At 45.1% G+C, this 24,522-nt stretch overlaps 1 protein-coding gene across 11 annotated transcripts in view; it reads right to left on the minus strand.

The window, feature by feature from the left end:
- The window catches only part of Sipa1l3 (signal induced proliferation associated 1 like 3), a 283,419-nt gene that overhangs the window by 120,113 nt on the left and 138,784 nt on the right, over window positions 1-24,522 (minus strand). The window lies entirely within an intron of this gene.

Genomic DNA, 24,522 nt, shown 5'->3' on the forward strand with positions numbered 1-24,522 from the left:
ATAGAGATTTTCACATTTCTCTTCTGAGCCAAAATCCTGCTATGTAAATCTATGATTATTCTTCTGCCTCTGCAATGAAGGGATTACATGTGTGTGCCACGGACTCCAGTGAGATTTCTAACCACATGTGAATGCAGAGAGAGGCCCATGATGCACTACCTCACCACTAGCTCCAACAACCGACAGCGCCTTTCCATTTTCTTTTCATCTGTTCACATGGCCAATCTCTTTCATTTTTTTTTTAAGGCAAGTTCAACAGACTGACCTTTTTTATTTTATTATTGGAGGTGGTGGGGGAGGAGTAGTGTGCCAGTACCTCCAGACACTGCAATCAAACTCCAGATGTGTGCATTTCTTTGTGTGCATGTGTGGCTTGCAACACTTTGTGCATCTGGCTTATGTGGGACCTGGAAAGTCAAACATGAGTCCTTAGGCTTCACAGGCAAGTGACTTAACTGCTAAGCCATCTCCCTAGCCCCCTTTTTCATTTTTCTGTGGTACTGAGGATTGAACCCAGGGCCGCCTTCATGCTAGGCAAGCACTCACCACTAAGATATATCTTCAGCCCCCTTTAAAAATTATTCGTGGGCTGGAGATGGCTTAGTGGTTAAGGCACTTGCCTGAAAAGGCTAAGGACTCATGTTTGACTCTCTGATCCCACATAAGCCAGATGCACAAGGTGATGCATGTGCACAAGATGGCACATGCTTCTGAATTTGACTGCAGTGGCTGGAGGCCCTGGTGTGCCAAAATTCTCTCAAAAAATACAAAAAAATTATTTGTTAGTGAATGTGGGTTCATATGTGGAGGTCAGAGAACAACTTTCAGGCCAGTCTTCTGCCTTTCCTTCTCATATGAGGCAAGGTTTCTTGCTCTGGATTCTCACTCTGCTGTTGTTCTTTGCTGAGCTCTCTACAAGCATCAGGGAAATTCTCCTGTCTCCCATCTTGCTGTCATTGTCAGCATGTGGGGATTACAGAAGCTGATTATGGCTTCTGGCTTTAAAAAAGTTTTAAGAAGTTAATTTATAAGTGGGAGGGAGAGAACAAGAGAAGGGACATGCCAGGACCTCTTGCCACTTCAAATGAACTCCAGATGCATGCACCACTTTGTGAATTTGGCTTACACAGGTACTGAGAAATCAAATACAGGTTGTCAGCCTTTGCAAGCAAGTGCCTTAATAGCCGAGTGGTTTCTCCAGCGTAGCTTCTGGCTTTTTACATGGGTTCTGGGGAGTGAACTTGGGTATACATGCTTGAGGAACAATGACTTTATCCATTAGCCATCTCCACCCCCCCACCCACTGGCACCTTTTTTTTTTTTTTTTAGGTAGTGTCTCACTATAGTCCAGGCTGACCTGGAACTCACTCTGTAGCTCCTCCAGGTTGGCCTCAAACTCATGGTGATTTTCCTACCACTCTTTCCTGAGTGCTGAGATTAAAGGCATGTACCACTATGCCCAGCTCCATTTTGTTTTTGACAGTATTTCGTTTTCATTTCTGCAGGGCTAGGGATGAAACCCAAGGACTTACATAGATAGATATGTGAGGATGGAACCATTCTGTTCCTGTCTGTTTACCTATGGCCTCTACCACTGTCAGCTCCAGAATGCAGGGGCATTTACCAGGAGGACCCAAGCCAGGCTGTGCTCTGTGAGCAGCCCAGACATTGGAATAAGGATTCTTTTGTCCTTTGAGGGAACAGTGGGGGCTGGGTGGGTAAGCCAGAGGCCCAGCTGTGATTCTGGGTTGTTTTAGCACATACCTCCCGCCAGATTGACTCTGATGGCATTTGGCTTCCAGCTCTGTGGAAAACCATCTATCAGCTTTATGCCATTTTGTGAACACATGCAGATGTTCTGGTGGGCCTGGGTTTCTTGGAACAAGTCCCTTCTGTAAGCAGTATAGTCAGGTGGCACCACAGCCTCTGGATTTGGGAACTGTGCATGCTGGCCCCTTTCCAGTTGAGCTGCCTGCTATGAGAGAGTTTAGTATGTACCTGGAAATCATACTCCAGTCCCCTACTCCAGACTGCCTTCCACAGCATGGTCCAAGTCTACCTAGTCCCATAGCCTTGTTCTCAGCAGCCATAACTTCTGGACAACCAGCCTGATTAATGGTCTTTATGTGTCAGCTCCCATTCCCCTAAATGCCCTTAGAAAAAGGAACCTGAGGGTGGAATCCAATGTTGTCACCTCAGCCCTCAAGTTCCCTCACCAGCTCCTGTTCTAAGGCTGGCCATACAACTTATTTTCAGTTCCCCATTTGGCCCTCCTTTCTGCTGCTTGAAAGCCTTTGCCCAAGTAATTCTTTTTTTTAAATTAATATTTTATTTTTATTTATTTGGAAGAGAGAAAGAGGAGGGAGGGAGGATGGGTGCACAAAAAGACCTCTAACTTCTGTAAATGAAATCCAGATGCATGCTCCACCTTGTGCATCTGGCTTACATGGGTCTTGGGGAATCAATCCTGGGTCCTTTGGCTTTGCAGGTAAGTGCCTTAACTGCTAAGCCATTCCTCCAGCCCTGCCTATGCAATTCTTGTTCACCAGTCTCTTACTCAGGCAATGCTACTTTCTCCACCTGACTTTTCCTCCTCAGCCTTGTTCAGTCCTGAACCTACGTTCCAGAGAACTCTGCTACCCTTTAGGGCAGCTGTCCTAATGCCTGAAATTACCATGGAATTCATTGTTTGCCATATGCAAACTTTGAGAGAGTACTGTGTGTATGTCTTGATCATGGGGGCATGCTAGTATAGGTGGCTGTTACAGACTATCTGCTGAAGGCAGGACACCAGCCTCACAAAAGACCTGGGAGTGCTGGCTCAGTTGGGGATGTAGTGTAAGGGCTGGAAGGCCTGCCTAGGTGTGTCAGCTCCTATAATGTGAAGTATGTGTGCAAAGCTGGCGCAATGCCTAGAGTGTGTGTGGGTGAAGTGGGTGTCCAGGGCTGCCCCAATGGGCTCCAGACATCTGTTCCCTTTCTACAGAAATGGAACAGAGTCACTGCAGTGTAGAACAATAGGATCTCATGGTTGGGTACCAAGTGGAACAGTTCTCTTGGAGACCCAGGTGGAGCGGATGATGAACCATATACCTACTGACTCAGTAGCTTCCAGGCACACATACAAATCATTCAAAAAGCCAGCTAGTCCTTAAAAACACATCCATCCACTCCCTTACATCACAGCTCCACACCATATTTCTATAAAGTATTTAGTCAAAAAAAGCATTAGAGGCTGGGCGTGGTGGTACATACCTTTATTCCCAGCACTTTGGAGGGAGAAAAGGATCACTGAGTTCAAGGCCAGCCTAAATGTAACAAAAAAAAAAAACAAAAAACAAAAAAAGCATTCAAGAGGCAGGAGGATTTCAAGTTACAAAAATAGCCCGGGCCACACACACATATGCACACGTGCATGTGCATGCACACAGAGCTAAACATACTCATTTGGTTCAAACTTATTAGGCACAGGAAACTCATTTCCTCATTCTGTAAGCACTATGTATTTGAAGCCCATCCTTTTACTCAGCAAAGTATTTTAGTTTCTTTCTTTTTCTTTTTTTTGGTTGTTGTGTTGTCTTTGAGGTAGGGTCATGTTGTAGCCCAAACTGACCTGGAATTCACTATGTAGTTTCAGGGTGACCTTGAACTCACAGTGATCCTTCCACTTCTGCCTCCCAACTGCTGGGATTAAAGGGTACACCACCATGCCTGGCTCCCTTTATTTTATCTTACTTTTACATATGTATGTGTGTAGTGTGCACTTTTATGTGTGGGCACATGTATGTGTATAGATATACATGAACATGTGTATGCTTTTGCATAAAGGCCAAAGGACACATTGGATGTCATCCTCAGGAACGTCCACCTCTTTTTTTTCAAAGATTTACTTATTTGTTTATTTCTGTGTTTCAAGGTAGGGTTTCACTCTAGCTCAGGCTGATTTGGAGTTCACTATGTAGTCTCAGGGTGGCCTTGAACTCACGGCAATCCTCCTACCTCTACCTTCCAATTACTGGGATTAAAGGCGAGCACCACCATGCCCGGCCTTATTTATTTGAGACAGAGGGAAAGAGAATGGATGCACCAGGGCCTCTAGTGCCACCATGTGCATCTGGCTTACATGGGACCTGGAGAATTGAACCAGGATCCTTTGGCTTTGTAGGCAAACACCTTAACTGTTAAGCCATCCCTCCAGCCCACCTCTATTTTTAGACAGGGCCTCTCATTGACCCAGAACTCACCAATTAGGCTAGACTGGCCATAGATCCATTTGTCTCCAGCTCTTCAGTGCTGGGATTACAGGTGCATGCCACCACACCCGGCATTTATGTGGGTGCTGGGCATAGAACCTAGGTCCTCAGGCTTGCATGGCAAATTCTTTGCCCACTGAGCTGTATTTCTTAATTGCCTCCTCTGTGTCATTATTATAGGTTCTGAAGACATAGCTCTGAGCAGAACAAAGACAGGTCAGATAAAAAAGAGAAAATAGGGTCACTTCTAAGGGTGGCCACTATAGAAGGAACAAATGCTACTGCATGATGGAGGAAGGGGATAAAAAAAACATACCTGGACAAGCGAAAGAAGGAAAGGTTTATTTTGGCTCATGGTTTCAGTGCACAGTTGATTGGCATTGTTACAAAGCTAAGCATCATAGCAGGGGTGTATGGGCATGGGCTCACATGGAGGGAGGGAGAGAGACAGAAAGGGATGAGGGAGAGGAAAGGAGAGAAAAGGTTAAGAGAGAAAAGGGCTAGGGTTCCCCTTCAAGGCACACCTCCAATGACAACTTCTTTCCATTAGATCCTATATCCTAAATGTCCCACCACCTCCCAACAGTAACTATAGCTAGGGACCCTTTGGGGGCATTACAAATCTAAAGCACAATAATGTCTAGCTTGTTCTAGGTGTGCAAACGAGTATGGTGGCCCCATGTGGGCAGGAAAGCTGGGAAAGCTAGTTCAAGGGCAAGGTAAGGTTTTCCAAGGCCATGGTTTTCACCCCGTTGGATGCTAGAGGCACCAAAGGAACTTTTCACAGCCAGACCAGGCTTTGAAGATTCCAAATTGGCAGCTCTGGGGTGCAGCCCAGAGCTGAGTGACTCTTAAATGCTCTGCAGCTGCCATACAGCTGGTGGTACAGATAGACACAGGGCAAAGGGAGAAGAGGTCGGACACCAAGCCCAAGAGACATGGTGGCCAGCTGAGCTAGAGCAGATACTCAAGAGGGCAGGTGTGACAGAGTCCAGGTAACAGGTGTGACCTGGAAATACCAACTGTTGGTCATTAGGTATACTAGGCAGTTTTCTTACTGCTGTGACAGAATACCTGATAGAAACAACTTAAAGGATTTATTTTGCCTCATAGTTTGAGAGGGTTCAGTGCATCATGGTGGCCACAGGTACACGTGACACTGACCAGGAAACAGAAAGCTGAGGCCCGAAGTAGGATGGAGCTATAATCCTCTAGCCCTGCCCCTGTAACCCCACATCCAAAAGCCTCCATAACCTCCCAAGACAGCACCGCCCTCTGGGAACCAAGCGCTCAAACACATAAGCCTGTGTGTAGGGGGAAGGAACATTTCAGCTTTAAACCACAACAGTGGGGCTGAATTCTGTTGTGGGTCATGCACTGTGACAATCACTGGCATGAAGAGCACAGGACACCATTGCAGGATATATTTTAGGAGACCTCCCTCACTGCTACTGGCCTACTGTTTTCTCCTGACACCTCCCTTCCTCCCTCCCTCTCTCCACTAAACTCCCAGAGATCCATAGGACTCAGCCCACAGAATGCTTGGATGGGGGGGGGGGTCACATCCTTCTACCTGCAGCAAGGTGACAGAGGGGAAGGACTAGTAACATGAAAATGTGCTAACAAAAGGCCGACACAAATACTCCCTGCTATGTGTCAGGTTCACTTTATATGCAAACAGATATTAACCTGTTTGCAGTAATAACCCCATACACTAGGGACATCCTACTACCATGCCCATTTCACGGATGAGGGAAAGGACAGTTCTATGGCCAAGTCACACAGCTGGCAAGTGGAGGAGCTAGCATCCAAACTGCGAAAGCCTGGCCACTATTGTGGCCACTCCACTCTAAATAAAAGACAACTGGTTCCAAAATTTCACTGTGAGAACTCATGAGTGACACAAGTCACACAGTTCTAGAAATACAGCTGCCTTTCATGTGAAGCACTGGGATTCTTCCCACAATGTTGTCCCCTACTCAGTGGAAGTTTCAGCAGTATTAGGCAACACATTACAGATCCCTAAGGACCCAAGATGGATGGAAATCTTGAAAAACTCATTAGGAAGTGCCTCGGTAGATGGTTTATCAGCCTGACAGCAATGAGCTGATCCTCAATCATGGCTGTGAAAACCACTACTTTCACATTCACAGCCTAAGAGCCCAGATGATTCATGCTTCTAATTGAGAACATCAGTGTGCATGAGCAAGGACTGTCATTTACAGCTGTTAATACTCCACCTGACCAGGCTGCTACAGGTCACAGGTCCCCAGAGGCCTGTCCTGCTTTTAAGGGTATTAAATAGTTATGATTCTTCCCTCTTGAGCTGGAATTATGTGCTGAAAATTTCACTGTGCATTCTATTTTATTTTAACCCAGTATCTCCATCTCAAGGGGTATCTCTCTGAGATTATTACTCTACTGCACACCAAGGCAGGCAAACAGGTGTTCATATTGCTGCTACACAGACACGACAGCCAAGGGCCTATCAGTAGAGGACAGGCTGAGTGAACCTGGGTGCCTCAACCCAGGGAGGACAAAACACCTGTAGTAAAAGCAAGGCAGAGAAAACCACCTATCTCAAAGTAGATAAGCACAATTCCCACTGAATGAGTGCTCACTGCATGCCAACATGAGGGAAGGGCTTTGCACACTAACCTATTTAATCCCCAGGCAATCCTGGGAGGGAGAGTGAGACTGACACCACCCTTGTTTTAAAACCAATGTGCTAGGTGTGGGGTTGCATGCCTATAATCACAGCACTTAGAGGAGGTTGAGGCAGGAGGATTATGAGTTTGAGACCAATCTAGGCTACACAGTGAAACCTTGTTTCAAGATAGAAAACAAATAAATTTACTATGCCTGAAGGTACTGAATGATTTGTCTGAGGTCACTCAACTCAAAAGCTGTGGTGCTGAAGCTGAGCATGGTGACACACATCTTTAATCCTAGTATTGGGAGGCAGAGGTAGAAGGATCACTATAAGCATGGGGCCAGAGTAAGTTCTAGGTTGACTTGGACTGGAGTAATAACCTGTCTCAACAAGCAAAAGCAAACAAAAGCTGTGGTGCTTAACCAGGAACTCCTGCTTTACAGTTTCTATTCACTGCACTACTACTTATGATGTGTAATATGACACCATTTCATTTACAGTATCAAGGGAGGGAAGGGAGAACTACTAATTGTTTGTGAAAGTTCTTCCAGAAGTTTAAAGGAAATATTCATACTTGCACAGGGACAGTGTGTCTGAAGCTGTGACTTACTTTTACATTTTTTCCTTTGTGTGTGGGTAGGGGCACACACTATGGTGCATGTGTGGAGGCCAAAGGAGAACTATGAGGTAATGTGCCCCACCTCCTTTGAGACAGAGTCTCTGACTGCTGAAAATGAACAGCTAGGCTGCAATAGAATGCCAGACTAGCTGGCCCAAATCCAGTTTAAGATTCCTCTGGCTCCACTTCCCAGGCTTGTTAGGATCACAGATGTATATACCACTTTGTACCTGGCTTTCCATGCCTTTAAAAGGCTGAACTATCACCACAGTCCCTATGATTTACTTTATTTATTTATTTATTTTGAGGCTCTAGTCCAGGCTGACCTAGTTTCAGGGTGGCCTTGAACTCACAGTGATCCTCTCACCTTTGCCTCCAGAGTGCTGGGGATTAAAGGTGTGCACCACCGTGCCCACTGCCTATGAGTTAATCTTTTTTTTTTTTTTTTTAATTTCAGAGAGATAGAAAGAGGCAGAGAATGAGCATGTCAGGGTCTTCAGCTGCTGCAAATGAACTCCAGATGCATGTGTCCCCTTGTGCATCTGGTTTACCTCGGTCCTGGGGAATTGAAACTGGTCCTTTGGCTTCATAGGCAAACACCTTAACTGCTAAGCCATCTCTCCACCCCTACTTTTAATCTTTTTAAAAAATATTTATTTATTATGAGAGAGAGAGAGAGAGACAGACAGACAGACAGACAGAGACAGAGATAGAGACAGAATGGGCATGCCGGGACCTTCTGCTGTTGCAAATGAACTCCAGACACATGTGTCACTTTGTGTATCTTGCTTTATGTGGGTTCTGGGCAATTGAACACGGGCCATCAGCCTTTGCAAACAAGCACTTCCAACTGCTGAGCTGTCTCCCTAGCCTTGATTTACTTTTAATAGTGAGTATGTGGGGAAACTCAAGCAGAATGAAATCAACTCCCCAAAGCCCTATCCTAGAATGCAGAGTCAGAATGGGAGATGGGATACGCTACAGCCCAGTGGTACAGCCCTAGCATAGATTTCACCAGTGAGGGGCTGTGAGTGTGGCTTGGCAGAGCTTTTGCCTAGACCCTACCAGTAAGGGGCAGAGAGAGTGGCTCAGCAGCATGGGCAAGGCCCTGGGCTCCACCCCCAGCCTACGAAAGAACAGTAGTGGTAGTGGTGGTAGTAATGCCACCACCGGGCTGGGGGGGGGGGTAGTATATTCCTATAATCACAGCTCCTATGAGGCTGGACCTTGAGGACCATGAGTCTGAGGTCAGCCTGGACTACAGAGCCAAACCCTATACTATAAAAGAAACCCAGAAGAGTCAGCTAGCTCCATGTTTGGGAACACTACCTGACTGACCTTGCTCTTTGGCCCATAGAGTCTGAACCACACCCATCTTTCTAAACAGCAGATTCCTTGGTGGCTTGCCTCTCCACCATGTGCAGGCCGCACTCCTTCAAATGCTTACACTGCATGCCTCCTCTGTTCCTATTTTGCTTCTTCATATAACTGAACTCATATAGAAGCTCATGTGATCACATGCATATAAAAAGAGGACATTTAAAAAAACACGTGTGTGTCAATATCTTCAGAGTTTTTACAACTAGATCTTGAAGGGCTTTTGTACACAGCAGCTGTAGCACAATGGACTAAAGTGAAAACCACCCAGCTTCAATTTCTGGCTCTGCCACTTAACTAGCTAGAACACAGGCATGTGACTGAATCTCCCTATGCCTCAGTTTCCTCATCTGTAAAAGAGAGATGAGAATATATCTTAATCCTTAGGAAAAAGTCATAATTTTATCTATGTAGGGTGACCTGGGCACAAAATTAAAACAAAAATATTAGCTGTTATCACTTTTACTTATACAATAATTCCCTAAAAATCTCAAGCAAACCAAATGTGGCTTTGTGATGATTCCCAGGTTCTTTGGGCTCAGTGGCCAGACAGCTCAGGGTGACTTCCCTTAACCAGGGGAGCAGCAGGACTAGTCCCCATTCCTGGTAGCCCAGATCCTGGGCCAAGGGAGGTGGCCCTCAGAGTCTCTGTGGGGTCGGGAATGGGGGGAGAGGGAGGGTGCCAAGGCCTCCCCTGAAGCACATGTGGATTAAGCATCTTGTTCCAATCTGGGCATAGTCTCACACTTCAAATAAGATTCTGAAACACACAATTGGAACAAGACACTTCCTGGCATGTAAGTATCCACTGCAGGGCCACCCAAGAGCTACAGTCATGTCTGTGGGATGGGAAGGGTGTGACAGAGAGGCTGGAGGACTGAAAGGCTGGATGGGGTAGGGGAGCTTGTCATTGTAGCAGCTGCCTCTGGAAGACTTAGTGAGGGGTATGCCTCTTTGCTCTACACAGCCTGTGAGGGATTTTCCAGCTCCTGGCAAATTTATTTCTAAGTGTAGCACTGTGTGACTGTGCTGCTTACGTTAATATGAACACTTTCTGGTCCATGGTTGCTGCACTGTACCTAGAGTGTCCCCACTATTATTGTGAGGGGCAAAAGAGGGTAGATATGCTCCCATGGGCCATGGCCCATGCTATGACCATGGCTAAACATTTAGTGGTTCCCTCTACATGATTAGTTCCTATGGCCAGTCCAGGAGAAGAAGATGAAGTACTGTCAGCATGAAGCCTGACTTGCAACACTAATCCCAGCTAATTGCCACTGAAACCTGCTAAGAAAACATCTGTTGGGCCTGGAGATTGAATCAATATTTGACCATCTTGATTAAACACAACTAGGGAATCCTTACAAAGGAGCATCTGTTAAAGCCTGTTCTTTCCATCCTGTTCTTGGTGTGGGGCAGGGCATCTCTGATGCTGTGTGTCCTCACAAAAGGATGGCTGTAGGAAGTTTGGGCATCAGCAGAACCTCCAGATGCATCACGGCCAGAAAGGACCCTGCACTGAAGAGGGAAAGGTGCTGCACAACTGCCGGCTGTGCCTTGGCTTCTGGTAGTGAGCACACCTCATTTCTAGTGGTCCATGACCTTCAGCTGCCTCATGGAAGCCAGGTATGGTGCAGAGCAGAACAACTCTGGGACCAAGCCTCCACCTAACCTTAAAGGCAGCAGTCCAGCTACACCTCCTCATTATGAAGAAATTGGAGCTCCAATTCAGTGCAGAGAGAGAGAGAAAGGAGGAACTGGATCTAAATCTGGTTCTGGCTGACTCCAAGCTTAATCCCTGTGCTTCCTCACAGGGTTACCCCATTTGAGAACACATGATGTTACAAAGTGGGAGCCAAATCTGGCATCTGGGAAGCCTGAGGCCCTGGCTGTGATCTGGTTCAGTCTCCCAAGTTGTACAACAAGGGCAGACCCTTATTAACCTCATACCTGACCCTACTGACCCTATTCCTGAAGGACAGCCCTAATGTGCCCCCTGCCCAACTTTTCTGAGTGTAACATTGAGGCTTGGAGCAGCAATCCATCCACTGAAAGTCACTAGTAAAGTCAAAGATACATGGAGGACTCCAACTCTGGTAGGTCAAATCTATTTCCATTATAACCACTATCTGTGAATAGTGGGCGCTCAATAAATGCTCACCTTTCCTCCTTGAGTGACTTAGGTGGAAGTGGACTTAGTGCTACCTGTCATCCTGCTAGTGCATCCAGTGAGAAGGTGCCTGTGAGGTACTATACACTGTAAATGGCACATGAAAATCACTCACACATTCCTTTTTTTTTCCTCCCGGCTACTCACATTCTTATTCAAGATTCTAAAAAAATCAACAATGATGCTTGATAGCTAACCTTACAATGCACTCATCAGGGGAGGAGGCCTATAAGTCATCATCAGCCACTACTCTATTCCCATCCAAGTCAGGGTGGGGAGTCTTTCCTATGTATTTTCTGAACCCATAAAAACAAAGCTAAGCCGGGCATGGTGGCCCACACCTTTAATCCCAGCACTCGGGAGGCAGAGGTAGGAGAATCGCTGTGAGTTCAAGGCCACCCTGAGACTACAGAGTTAATTCCAGGTCAGCCTGGACCAGAGTGAGACCCTACCTCAAAAAACAAAAAACAAACAAACAAACAAAGCTATCTATGCAATCTGCCTGCCATATAACCACTAGCCAGCCAACAAGGCAGCCAACCAGTCAATGGGCCTCTTGTTCTGCATCCTATCTCTAACTCTAATTCCCAACCCCTTTCTCTGCACCCTGGTCCAATCTCTCATGTCCCTGTCTTGTCTGTCCTCACTCTACTTCTCTCTGTGTCTCACATGTGATAACACAGTTGGCCATAGCCCTGTACATTTCTGGCTTACAAATCCAAATCCCACAAAAATTTACTGTTGGGGAGGTATCCCCAGTTGGGCAATCTCAGCCTGGTCTCTCTGTTAGCATCTTACCAGAGTTCAATCCCCAACATCTGCAGGGAGAGAAGGAAGTTAAGGAGCTGAGGGACTGGTCAAGATTACTGGAATTGGAAGGAGGCAGGTATCAAACCATATGCTTAACAAAACTGCCGGCATAGCAAGGCATGGTGATGAGCACCTGTCATCCCAGCACTTAGGAGGCTAGCACAGGGGGATAGAGAGTCCAAGGCCAGCTACACAGTGAGACTTCATGTCAAAAACAAAACACCTGCTATAGCCTCAGCTGGCCTGAACTTGTGGTCTTTCTGTCTCTGCCTCCCCAAATCTGGGTTTACAGGAATTTGCACCAGACCCACTACCTTCAATATGTAATTTAAAATTTTGCTTTTAAATCTTTTAAAAATATTTTAATTTATTTGTAAGCAGAGAGAGACAAAGAAACAGAGAATGGGTGTGCCAGGGCCTGTAGCAGCTGCAAATAAACTCCAGGTACATGTTCCACTTTATTCATCAGGCTTTACATGAGTACTGGGGAATCAAACTTGGGGCCATTAGGCTTTGCAGTCAAGTGCCTAACTGCTGAGCCATCTCCCCAGTCCCTCCCCCTTTCTTCCTGAGGCAAAGTTTCACTCTGTAATCCAGACTAGCTTCAAACTCACAGGGATAATCCGACCTCAGCCTCCTGAGTGCTGGGATTATAGGCATGGGCCACCATACCTGGCTGATAGATAATTTTTCAAAGTATATAAATGTATTTAAAAATCACAGTGATTTGATCAGGCAGCCTCTGAAGACCTAAGGACTAATTTAGGGAGTTTATGTGTGCATGTGCTCCCATGCATGAGTGCGTACGTGCAAGCCACTTATGCCTGTGCTTTTCTCTTTCTCCTAGAACAGTCTTCCCTCGAGCAGTGGGCAGGGCCTCGTGTGAACACAAACCTCCTGGGCCTTCCAGGAAAAGAGCACTTCCTCCAAGGCAGAAAAGCCTAAAGGAGAAGGGTGAAGCTGTACCCACAGAAGCAATCTCAGTTGAACTGGCCACAGAATGGTTAAGGACACAGGCAGGGACCCCTACCTACCTGGGAAATGAAGGTAGGCTTCTGCTTTCCTTCCTATTATGGGGAGCCTTTCTAGAAGCCATATGGGGATGTGGGGGGGGGGGAGCATATGGCAGTCCTGTAGCAATGTCACAGAGGGCTCTGGAAGGGCTACAGTTTTGACCCTTGGCTGGTGCAGTCTCTGTCTTGTCAGGCCTGTAGGGCCTGGCTGGCAGATGGTGTGGGATGACTGCTCCATTTGTACGTCATCCTGCCCCAGGACTCTACCACACGCTGGCTGGGGCTGCAGCCAGGCAAAGAAAGACAGGCTGCATAGGCTCTCAGAAAGGGAGAATGGCTTTCCTGGAGCACAGACCAGCCCGGGACACAGGAAATGAGTCCCTCCCAGACCACAGTCTCTTTTAAAAATACACAAAAGTTGATGGAACCTTTCTAGAGGCACTTTGGCACCAGCTTTAAAAAACTTCTTATTCTCTGAACCAGTAATGCTACTTCTGGGAATTAATCCCAGCAAAATAACTAGAGAAAAAAAAATATTAATGGCATTGGTTATAAAATGAAACAAAACAAATAAAAAAACCGTAATACCAACCCATGAAGGACCCTGGGCATGAAGAACCCTGGGAGTGTAGGCAAATAAATGGCCACACATCCTGTAAAGCAAACATTTACTCATGGAGCAAAGGACTAGATGAATTCAGAAAGAAAAGATAGAAGGGCTGGGGAGATGGCTTAACAGTTAAAGGCACTTGGCTTGCAAATGCCTGCTGCCCCAGGTTGGACACCTTAGTACCCATGTAAAAGCCACATGCACAAAAGATGCAAGGTGCAAGCATTGTCTTTAGTGGCAAGAGGCCCTGGTGTACCCATCCCTCCCCGCTCATGCATGCCTAACTCTGCCCCCCTCAAACCGCTCACAAGTATAAAAAAAAAGACAACAGGCAGATATTCTCAAGATTTGGTGTGAGAATGACCAGTGAGTTTTGAATATGTTCTCATTTTCCAAATTACCTTCAATACATGGTATTTTTTTTCCCTTTCATTTTGAGATAGTATCTCACTATGTAGCACAGGCTGTTCTTAAACTTGAGATTCTCCTGCCTCAGCCTTCTGAGCGATGGGATTACAGGTGTGCACCACCAAGCCTAGCTGTATGTTTTCAGCATATCAGTGAAAATACCCAAACAGCCAGGTGTGTGGCCCAATCTACAAGTTCACCCCAGCACCCTTCTGAGAGAAGAGGAGCGCTGCAAGCTTGAGACTAGTCCAGATTACAGAGTGAGACTTTGTCTTAAAAAACAAAAGGGGGGGGGGCTGGAGAGATGGCTCAGCGGTTAAAACGTTTGCCTGTGAAGTCTAAGGACCCCAGTTCAAGGCTCGATTCTCCAGGACCCACGTTAGACAGATGCACAAGTAGGCACACGCGTCTGGAGTTCGTTTGCAGTGGCTGGAAGCCCTGGCGTGCCCATTCTCTCTCTCTATCTGCCTCTTTCTCTCTCTGTCACTGTCAAGTAAATAAATAAAAATGAACAAAAAAAATTAAAAAGGGGGGGGCTAGAAAGATGAATCTGTGAGTAAGAGCACTTCCATGAAAGCATTAGGGTCTCAGGAGACTACCCGAGTTCAATTCCCTAGCACTCATATACTCAGCTTGGTGTAGCCATACATGTCTATAATCCCCAGCTCTGTGGGAAGCAGAGACCAGAGACTTTCTGGGGCTTGTAAAAGTGCAAGCTCTGGAATCAGTGACAGGCTCTGTCTGAAGGAAACATAAGGATGATAGATGGAGAGGGAATACTAGATGTTTTCTTCTGGCCTCTGCAAGTGCAAGCATTGGGCATGAACATTATGTATACATAACACATTACACACAGGCACACACAAAATTAGATTAAAAAATATAAAGAGTTTGGTGTAGTGGCTTACACCTTTAGTCCCACAGCAAAACCCTCAAATGAGTATGTTCCCACCCATTTCCATTCACTATATGAAGAATCCTGAACTTTTTCTTATGTAATAAATGATAAATCAGGGCTGGGATACAGATTGGCTGGTAGAGAACTTGCCTAACAAGCATGAAGCTCTGTGTTCAATCCCTAGCACCCATAAACTACATGTGTTGGTACACATCGGTAGTCCCAGCACTTGGGAGGTAGAGGCAGGAGGATCAGAAGTTCAAGGTCACCCTTTGGCTACGCTAGGAAGGATTGGATTTCAAAGTCCTTATCCAGTTTTTACAGTGCCATAGTTTCTTCAGCAGACCTCAGGACCAGTAGCTTCATTCCTAACTGGGCAGATGAGGTAACTGGACACACAACAATGGCATTCTTTCTTTCCAAAAACCAGAATGTGAGGCCACAAAGTAGGGATGGGACTGACAAACTTGGGACTCTTTGGCTAGTCGGGAAACTCAAAGCAGCTCTCGCCTCTTCATCCTTGAACCAAGTCTGAATTTTTTTTTTTTTTAGTTTTTCGAGGTAGGGTCTCAGTCTAGCTCAGGCTGACCTGGAATTCACTACGGAGTCTCAGGGTGGCCTTGAACTCATGGCGATCCTCCTACCTCTGCCTCCCGAGTGCTGGGATTAAAGGTGTGCAAAGTCTGAAATTTTTTGAGGGCAGGAGGATACCCAATCCAAAAGCTCTCTTTTCTGGATTCCCTTACATCTATGACTGTGTTCAATTATGGTTAGTAAAAGTCAAGTGGAAGTCTGGAGAAGGTAGCAGAGAGGCTTCTGGTGAAGCTATTGCTTTCTATATAAAAAGAAGTAGCCTTGGCTGGCATCTCTTTCACCTTTCTCTTGTATCTGGAATGTGAATCTACATCAGGAAGTTTGGCAGCCATCTCAGCGGCATGAGGCTGATAGCCACATGCAGAGGAGGTAAGGAGAAGGAATCAGAAAGTACTCACTCCTTGCTAGGTAGCTCTGCCTGGTAGCCTACACTCTTTCTTCTTTCTAGGTACAAGAGACCCTTGTCTCCTGGAAGCTATCCTTCACTGTTTTTGTTTGTTTGCTTCTGTTACATGTAGGATATAAGCTTGACAGTGGTCATATCCAGGTACTCAGCTGACAGTAGGAAACTGAAGTTCAGCATGGACATCACCAATCACTGCAGTGCCTGGACTTGAGTCACTGGTATTGGCTTTGGAGAAGCCTTTTGGTTTCTGCCTGCCTCTCTGTTCAGCAGGTCAACCCTTTCCTTTCCCATCAGAAGCAGGGGTTTCTAGAAATGTGGACTCTTCTCTGTTCATTCTCTCTCCTGGGACTGACAAAAGATACATGCATACAGTGAATGAGTCAGAGGCACTACACTGGGACTGGAGAGATGGCTTAGCGGTTAAGGTGCTTGCCTGCAAAGCCAAAGGACTCAGGATTGATTCCCCAGGACCCACGTAAGCCAGATGCACAAGGTGATGGATGTGTATAGAATTCATTTGCAGTGGCTAGAAGCCCTGGTGCACCCACTGCCAATCTCTCTCTCTCTCTCAAAAAAAAAAAAAGTAAAAATAAAATACAAAAGAACTGCACTGAAGGTAAGCCACCCTTTTGGAAAGACAGAAATGAGGACAGTGGTTTCCCAGGAAGCTATATGAGTTTTCAGCAAGTCAGGAAAGCAAAACACAGGACCTGGTGTCCACTGAGCTCCTAGCAAATCTCCTCTCCAGAGACCTCTCCTCTGACTACAAGGGTTCACCAGCTCTGCTTATTTTTTTAAGTAACTTTTATTTATTTGTTAGAGACAGAGAGGGAGGGAGAGAGAAAGAAGAAGGGAAGGAAGGAGGGAGGGAGGGAGGAAAAAGGAGGGAGATAATAGGCATGCCAAGGCCTCTAGCTACTGCCAACAAACTCCAGATGCATGTGTCACTACGTGCATCTAGCTTACATGGGTTCTGGGGAGTAAAACCTGGGTTCTTGGGTTTTGAAGGCAAGTGCCTTAACAACTTAGACATCTCTCCAGCCCTGTTTTTGTTATTTTTCTTTCTTCTTTGAATCTCTTAAAAATATTTGTGTGTGTGCATGTGCATGCACATGCCATGGTATGCATGTATAGAGGTCAGGACAACATTGAGGAGTCTGTGTTTCATTTTCTTTGAGACAGTCTCTTACTGCTGCAAATGAATTGCCAGACTGCAAAGGAATGTCAGACTAGCTGATTCATACGTTTGGATTCTCCTGGCTCCACCTCCCATGGTTGCAGGTGTACCGGAATCACAAATGCATGCATCACTTTGCACCTAGATCTTTATGTGGGTGCTGGGCAACTGAACCCAGGTTGGCAGACTTTGCAAGCAGTTGAGCCATCTCCCCAGCCTTTCTTCTCCCTCCCTCCTTCCTTCATTCCCTCCCTTCCTTCCTTCGATGATGATGATAATGATGATGATGATGATGAAGTCCAGGAAGGCCTTGAATGCATGATCCTCTAGCCCCAACTCTTGAGTGCTAGGATTACAGTTTGTCACTACGCTTGGCTTGGATGCTAGCTTCATCACTTCTGTGGTCATCTTCTGCTTGTTGCCAGTGGTGGTGTGGTACTGGATCCCTGGCTACTTGGCATTCCTGGCTAGTGCTTCCTGTAGACACACCAGCCAAATGAGACCAAGGACATGGGATAGGATTATGGTTTCTCATGCAACCCTCCCCCCATGGACTGGCACAAGGAAGGTACATTCTATATTTGATGAGTCGGAGCAATCAGGAAGGAGTGACAATATGGCTAGCATATACACAGGCCTGCTTCCTGCCAATCCCTGCTCAAAACACTGTTTGTGTGTTAGCTCATTTAACCAGCACTGATCCTTCCAGAGAGGTACTCCTGTCATACACTGAGAAACTGAGGCACAGAATGAAAGTAACACATTAGGCTACAAACCTGGAAGGTGGCAAAGCTGGGCTCAAATCCTGCTGTCAGACTTCAGGATTTAAGTCCATACTTTTTTTGAGGTGGGGTCTCACTTTAGCCCAGGCTGATCTGGAACTCACTTTATAGGCTCAGGTTGGCCTTGAATGCTTTGCACCATAAGTAAAGGTGCAAATGTTCACAGCATGAGGAGAACACACTGGAGGCAGGTTTGAGCAGATGGCAATGCTCACTTTCTAATCCAGACTTAAACACTCACTGGTTCCCTACAGCACTCCAACTGTCTTCTATGTTCACCTGCCAATGCCAAAGCTAAACAGGCCATTCACTATTCCAGCTAAGGAGTCTGCAAGGGAAAGCTTCTATATAAAAGAAAGGTGCCATATTACTGGCTGGCCCCTGCCAGTACTTTCTGCCTTATGGATGTGAGAAGATGTGATGACTGAAGCCACAGTAGGTATCTTGCCTATGAAGAAAGACCAAATGACCTCAGTAGGACCCTAACATGGGAATGTGTTAACCTAAACCCAGAACTGCCTTCTTTCTTAGCTTCTAGCTAAATAAGCTACTGTGAATTGAACTTTCTGCAACAGGCAATCAGAATGGACAGTAGGTGGTAAATAGTAGCTTTGCTTCTACCTGAATTACCACTAGAATGCAAGTTGTTTTGAGGGTGGGACAATGCAGGCTTGGTCACTGCTGTGCCTTAGCAGAGGCACAGTGGCTAGCACAGCATGGACCTGGCTCATAATTGGTAGTTGATCCCAACTGATATCCTCAGAGGCCATATACTAAGTCCTTCAAAAGACTGAGGCACAGCAACACTTCCTAACACCTCTAAACAAAGGTATTTTACCCTTCTAGGCCTTGGTTTTTTAGTCTGCACAGGCCCCAAGTCACCACAGCCTCTGAGTCTTTGCCTGTCAAATAGTGACTGGTGGGCTTAGTGGTGTACACCTGTGACCCCAGCACTCAAGAGGCTGTGGGGCAGTAGGATATTAAATTTGAGGCCAGCCTGGGCTACACAAAGCTAGCTTGGGTTACAGGACAATATTCTATTTTTTAAAAAAAGCAAAACCAACAATGATAGCAGTGATAATAGCAATTGCTAATATTCTCATAGCACTTATGTACCAGATATTAATCTTAACTACTTTATCCTATTAAGTCATCAAAAGATTTTTAGGATATAGTTACTATCATAAGCCTCATTTTATAAACATGGAACTTCTGGGGCTCAGAAAAGTTCCAGTAACTTGCAAGGCTCTATGGTGAGGGAAGGATTCTAGAATTTTCCTTCATGACTTTCTCCCACATCCATGCAAAGGGTCACCTAGTACCAGAATGATCATCAAAATCCTTACAAAACAAGACTAGGGATGAGGGTGTGGCTGGGAGTATGCTTGCTTAGCATGGTGAAGTCCTGAGTTTCATCCCCAGCCCAACAAAAGTAAACAATTCCCAAACCCTATTTTACACTCATCAGACTGATGCAAAAGAGAAAGTACAGTGACAGCAGGTAGTGAGAAGCCAATGGGGACTGGTGACTGGGGATGTGGGCTCAGCAACAGAGTGCTTGCCTGGCATGTACTATGTCCTAAGTTTGATCCCTAGCATCACAAAAAGAGAGAGAGAGAGAGAGAGAGAGAGAGAGAGAAAGAAAGAACAGTGGCTGGAGAGATTGCTTAATGATTAAGGTGCGTCCCTGTGAAGCTTGAGGACCCAGGTTCAATTTCCCAGAACCCATCTAAGTCAGGTGCTAAAGGTGGTGTATATGCTTGAAGTTCATTTGCAGTGGCCGGAGGTCCTGGTGTGCTCATTCTCTATCTGTCTCTCTCTCTCTCTCTAAAATAAATAAAATATTTTAAAAATAAGAAGCTGGACTTGCTCCCACCCTCCACAGGTGAGAAATTTGGGACAAGGTAGCTTCATGGGCAGTAGCCTGAGCAGAGAGAAAATGTCCCATTATATCATCATACCTTGACCCTGGGTTTAACTGCATGCGTTCATGAGGACACAAGCAGGTGGACATAGTGAACAGCTCACTGAAGTACTATTTGCTATAGTGTGGAGCAGGGGCAACTTGGTACCTCACACTAGAGTCCTAAAAATGTGAGGTGTGGCAGATAAACACAGAGCAATACAGCTAGCTATCTAACATGGGCTATTTGGTAAAATCTGTAAGAAATAGAAAGAAAATAATTCGGAAGCCATTTATGGAAGCTGATTGTTTTTACTCAAACCTCAATATATATTTTGTAAGGTGTGTGCATAGCTGTCAACATTCCACAAACACTCTGAGAGGAGGCAAGAGGGGATTGAGGGAAAGGAAATGAAGATAGGAAGAATAAAACTTATCCAGTAACAAGAGTAGACATACTTTTTCTTTTCCTATTAAGTAGTCTTTTGGCAAGCAGACTTGCCTTTCTTCTTGTCCTAACATGAAGGTAGAAAGTAGACACAAGTCACTGTACTTCTTCAAAGGAAACCCACACTTGTTTGTTCTTAAAAGCCACAAAATTTGTTGAGTCTGACACACTCGAAGTTGAGAGAAAGAATTTGAGTGGAAAGGAGTGAGGCCTTTTCCCACTATAGTGGACACAGGGTTGTCTACTCCAATTTCCTCAGCTCATGGAGATAGATCCTAATTGGTCAGTCAATAGGGTAAGACATTCCTTTGTGACCTGACTGGCTAGATGATAGGGGCACATGACCTAAGATGTACCAACTGTGTCCAGAAAGGTTTTATAAGCCAGGGGAGGAGGCTTTTCTTAATGGTTCTCTCACCTGAAGCCTGTGGACAAGCAAGCAAGTGGGGCTGGGGAGATGGTTCAATGGGTAAAGAGTTTGCTGTGCAATCATGAGTACCTGAGCTTGGATCCCCAGCACCTGTGTAAAGGTGGGTGTAGTAATGCACATCTATAATCCCAGGGACATATAGCAAGATGGGAAGTAGAGACAGGAGAATCCCAGGAAGCTAATGGGCAAGTATACCTGATGTTCGTAATGGCACACAGGAGACCCTGCCTCAAATAAGGAAGTAGATAGATAAGAACCAACACCTGAGGTTATCCTTTGACTTCAACACATAAGGTATAGCACATGTGCACAGTCCCCCAACATATATCACGTACACACAAACACATAAAGAGCAGAGGGAGGAAGTGGGAGGTATCCTAGTTACTGGATGCCATTTTGGGACCAATAAGCCTTAGGAGCTGAGAACTGGGGTCCATGACACACATGTTTAGCTACTGATCCTACCCTGCCTGACTCTGGACTTCTAGAACATACTAAACAGCTTTTTCCATTTGGCCAGATGGTGCCAGGGTACTTGCTATTTGCAAGTACAAGCATCTTAAGGGAGACTCACATGCTAGCCATCTGTCTTTGTTTTGCCTTTTTTTTTTTCTTTCTTTTTTGAGGTAGGGACTCTAGCTCAGGCTGACCTGGAATTCACTATGTAGTCTCAGGCTGGCCTCAAACTCATGGTGATCCTCCTACTTCTGCCTCTCGCCTCCCGAGTGCTGGGATTAAAGGTGTGCGCCACCACACCCAGCCTGTTTTGCTTTTTTTTTTTTAAAGGTAGGGTCTTGCTCTGAAGACCAGCTTGGCTTTGAACTTACAATCCTCTCTCAGGCCTCTTGACTGCTAGGATTATAAACATGAAACACTGTAACACCACACCCAGCTAGCCAGCCATTTTGGGGTTATTAAAGAAAATCTCTGCAAGAGTGAAACAGGCATCAGCAGCAGGAACAGGAAGGTCAGTTCATGCCCTGTGAGGAGAATGTCTGCAGGTCTCAAGCTGCTCCTGCCTAGGCAGAGGCCACAGTACAGGTACTCCATGCTGTCTTGTGTGAGGAAGGCTCAGGAAAACTTCAGTGGTGGCGCACTTGGCCTTCCCCACTCTGCACATGCTCCTATGTTCTACTTCTAATAACAGCAGGGGCTCATCCCCAGCTGCTGGGACTAAGGACGAGAGACATGCCTGCAAAGCCTTCCCTGCCTCAAAGGTCAGACATCAGGATTTGGGCCACTGCTGTGAGCTCTGAGACGGCACACGGACTGAAGACCTTCTCATGGTGACCTCCCACCACTCTCAGTATCCCGCCACCACTAGAAGAAAGGATGAACAGATGCAGGAAGACAAAAGAACACACTCCCTGGACTCAGCCTTCCCTGGGTCCAATCACTGCTCTATCTAGAGAGAGCTTGGCGGCCTAGATTGCTTCATCTGCAAAGTACTTTCTGTCACACACTGCCATATTAACTTGGAAAATGCTTAGCAGAGCACACCAGGTAACAGCTATTTCATTAGTATGGTAGTTTGAATGATTGATCCCATAGACACAGGTATTTTATTAAAATTGAGCTTTCAACTTTAGCCCCTAGCAGGCAGAGCTCTGCTGCAGGGGGCATGTTCCTGGGGGCATTCCTGAGTGCTACTCTGAGATGTGTGGAGAGCAGCTGGAGCTCTGACTGCTGGGTAATGTCTCTGTGCTATTATCTATGGAAGTCAGCCAGCTTCTTCTACCATGATGAATCGTCCCCTGGACTCTAAGCCTGAAATTAATCCTTTCCTCCAATAAACGGCTTCTGGTCAGGTGATTGTCCAGCAAAGCAAAGCTGGCTGCAACAATTAACATTATTATTTGATAGCATATATGTTAAATTAATTGTTGAAGTATAACTAAATATAGTAAAATGTACCTGTTTTGAGTATACACTCAATGATTTATATGTATGGATTTAAAACATTATTTTTTTATTTTATTTTTTTTAATGTTTTATTTTATTTTTTTATTTTTTTTTAACTTTTATTAACATTTTCCATGATTATAAAATATATCCCATGGTAATTCACTCCCCACCCCCACACTTTCCCATTTGAAATTCCATTCTCCATCATATTACCTCCCCATTACAATTATTGTAATTACATATATACAATATCAACCTATTAAGTATCCTCCTCCCTTCCTTTCTCTACCCTTTTTTTTTTAATTTTTATTAACATTTTCCATGATTATAAAATATATCCCATGGTAATTCCCTCCCTCCCCACCCCCACACTTTCCCGTTTGAAATTCCATTCTCAATCATATTACCTCCCCATTACAATCATTGTAATTACATATATACAATATCAACCTATTAAGTATCCTCCTCCCTTCCTTTCTCCACCCTTTATGTCTCCTTTTTAACTTACTGGCCTCTGCTACTAAGTATTTTCATTCTCACACAGAAGCCCAGTCATCTGTAGCTAGGATCCCCATATGAGAGAGAACATGTGGCGCTTGGCTTTCTGGGTCTGGGTTACGTGACTTAGTATAATACTTTCCAGGTCCATCCATTTTTCTGCAAATTTCATAACTTCATTTTTCTTTACCGCTGAATAGAACTCCATTGTATAAATGTACCACATCTTCATTATCCACTCATCTGTTGAGGGACATCTAGGCTGGTTCCATTTCCCAGCTATTATAAATTGAGCATCAATAAACATGGTTGAGCATGTACTTCTAAGGAAATGAGATGAGTCCTTTGGATATATGCCTAGGAGTGCTATAGCTGGGTCATATGGTAGATCAATCTCTAGCTGCTTTAGGAACCTCCACACTGTTTTCCACAATGGCTGGACCAGATTGCATTCCCACCAGCAGTGCAGAAGGGTTCCTTTTTTTCCACATCCCTGCCAACATTTATGATCATTTGTTTTCATGATGGTGGCCAATCTGACAGGAGTGAGATGGAATCTCAATGCAGTTTTAATCTGCATTTCCCTGATGACTAGTGACGTAGAACATTTTTTTAGGTGCTTATATGCCATTCGTATTTCTTCCTTTGAGAACTCTCTATTTAGCTCCTTAGCCCATTTTTTGATTGGCTTGTTTGATTCCTTATTAGTTAACTTTTTGAGTTCTTTGTATATCCTAGATATTAATCCTCTATCAGATATATAGCTGGCGAAGATTTTTTCCCATTCTGTAGGTTGCCTCTTTGCTTTTTTCACTGTGTCCTTTGCGGTGCAAAATCTTTGTAATTTCATTAGGTCCCAGTGGTTAATCTGTGGTTTTATTGCCTGAGCAATTGGGGTTGTATTCAGAAAGTCTTTGCCAAGACCAATATGTTGAAGGGTTTCCCCTACTTTTTCCTCTAGCAGTTTCAAAGTTTCCGGTCTGATGTTAAGGTCTTTAATCCATTTGGACTTAATTCTTGTGCATGGCGAGAGAGAAGAATCTATTTTCATCCTTCTGCAGATATTTATCCAGTTTTCAAAACACCATTTGCTGAAGAGGCTGTCTCTTCTCCAATGAGTATTTTTGGCATTTTTATCGAATATCAGGTGGCTATAGCTACTTGGGCTTACATCTGGGTCCTCTATTCTGTTCCACTGATCTACATGTCTGTTTTTGTGCCAGTACCATGCTGTTTTTGTTACTATGGCTCTGTAGTATAGGTTAAAATCAGGTATGGTGATACCACCAGCCTCTTTTTTGTTGCTCAGTATTATTTTAGATATTCGAGGTTTTTTGTGATTCCAAATGAATTTTTGGATTGTTTTTTCTATTTCCATGAAGAAAGCCTTTGGAATTTTGATAGGGATTGCATTAAATGTGTAGATTGCTTTAGGTAAGATTGCCATTTTCACGATATTGATTCTTCCAAGCCAGGAACAAGGGATGTTTCTCCACTTTCTAGTGTCTTTTGCAATTTCTCGCTTGAGTGTTTTAAAGTTCTCATTGTATAGATTCTTTACTTCCTTG

The sequence above is a fragment of the Jaculus jaculus genome, chromosome 7 (genome assembly GCF_020740685.1).
Source record: "Jaculus jaculus isolate mJacJac1 chromosome 7, mJacJac1.mat.Y.cur, whole genome shotgun sequence".
Classification (NCBI taxonomy): Eukaryota; Metazoa; Chordata; class Mammalia; order Rodentia; family Dipodidae; genus Jaculus; species Jaculus jaculus.